Genomic DNA, 2,044 nt, shown 5'->3' on the forward strand with positions numbered 1-2,044 from the left:
TACCCGTGGTAGGCAGAGCACAGATAGCCCACTGTGTAGATTTGTGCTCAATTACAAACAAACAAACATCATACATTACTTAGGATGGAACCATGGAAATGCTAATGCACTATTCCAAAAACCTTATATCACTATGAAACTTCACTAAGGTCAGGGATGGAAGTTTGAATCAGCCTTGTTTGAGAACACGTGTCCGAAACTTTGAATTAAAAAGACCTGGACAACAGCCCTTCATCCATCTTCTGATGGCATGGTTGAGAGATAAACCATATCTTGTTAAATCAATCAGTCATTTGTGTGGATGAACATCAGGAAACATGGGACGCAATTTTCCTTTGATACTTGTGAGTTATAAAACAGCAGGCCATGAAACTACAGGTAACATATCGTGATCACAAATGTTTGGGAAATAATTTAAAGTGCTATTGTACGTTTTGTACTCACTTCTGAAGACAGTCACTCAGGAAAGTCTTATGCAAAATATGCAGAAGGATAAGGAACACCATTGAAGTAACACATGACTTTACCCAAAAAAGAAACTTAAACCATCTGGTGATAAAATGTAAAGTTGCTATGATGTTAATGTTGATAAGATCAGATTCCATTAAGGTGACATGGTACGGTTACACATTCTCTACTGCAAAAGAAAAGGACAAACTCCAAAGTTAAGTAGATGTTTAGAAGGGTCATATATTGTATTGAAAAGAAGTATGAATTTCTTCATCAAAATGTGCAAGTAGGCTGCATATCTTGTAATTTAATTTGTTTTGTAACACGTTATCACATATATTAAGCAACAGATTCGTTCGATGGGAATCGGAATTTGATAATAATCAGTAGAACAACGGTAATAGCAAACATTCGACACTTTATTTTCGGTAATGTACGTTTATTCATCGGACGTTTCGGAATATTCACATTCCATCTTCAGCGACTGTATTAATTAATCGATAGTATTAAATACACAAATTCATTTAGTTGGAACATTTATAGTAGCATAAGACGAAAGAAAGAACAAACAAACAAAAACAACAGCAACCAGCAGGATTTCAACAGGAAATAACAAAATTTTAAGTTATATTACGAAACTAGTGTGGTAAAAAATAGGAGGTATAGTTCACAATGTGCTAGGGATATTTATAATAGGCTCAGCTGTAAAGAAGTTGTGTTATTGTTTAGAGTAAGGCATTCGACTAAAATGGACAAGCTTTCTTTGATGAGCAGTTCTGTGTTGGATGAACCTGTCGAAATTACTTTAAAATTGTTAATCAGAATAGGGTGGTTGTTATTTTCACTGCGTAAGTGGGTTGCTGATTCAGGTGGATTTGATAGTTTATTACCAGTCTTACTCGATATTCCCATATGTTCACAAACTCGTAGGTGTAATTGGCGTGTGGTTTTACCAATGTTACAAATAACAACCACAACGTTTAATCGCCAACACTTCGAGGAACTACTTAATCTCGCCCTCAAGGATAACCACTTCGTTTTCAACGGTCAATTATGTGACCCTAATAGATGGCGTGGCGATGAGGTCACCTTTAAGACCGACCCTCGCCAATATATTTCTTTCTCATTGTGAACGTTCCTGGCTTGACACCTGTCCAGCGGAATTCAAACCAACACATTATAAAAGGTATGTTGACGATACATTTCTCCTCTTTAGAAACCATAATCACATCAAAAAGTTTCTGGACTACCTAAATACTAAGTACCCAAACATTAATTTTACCTGCGAGATTGAAAAAAACGGTAAACTACCTTTCCTCGATGTCTTAATTAAAAAATTATATAACCAGTTTACAACTTCTGTCTATCGTAAGGAAACATATACAGGACTACATACTCGTTTTGATAGTTTATTCCATAACTGTTTTAAAAGTAACCGCATCCTAAATCTCCTCAATAGAGCATACAACATCTGTTCTAATTATTTCTCTCTCCATACCGAAATCACTACCCTACAAAACATCTTAACAAATAACGGCTGGAGACGGCCTGATGATGACAAAACCTTGTCGAAACGTTGTACATTTGCTGTCAT

This window comes from Limulus polyphemus, unplaced genomic scaffold (genome assembly GCF_000517525.1).
Source record: "Limulus polyphemus unplaced genomic scaffold, Limulus_polyphemus-2.1.2 Scaffold6, whole genome shotgun sequence".
Taxonomy (NCBI): domain Eukaryota; kingdom Metazoa; phylum Arthropoda; class Merostomata; order Xiphosura; family Limulidae; genus Limulus; species Limulus polyphemus.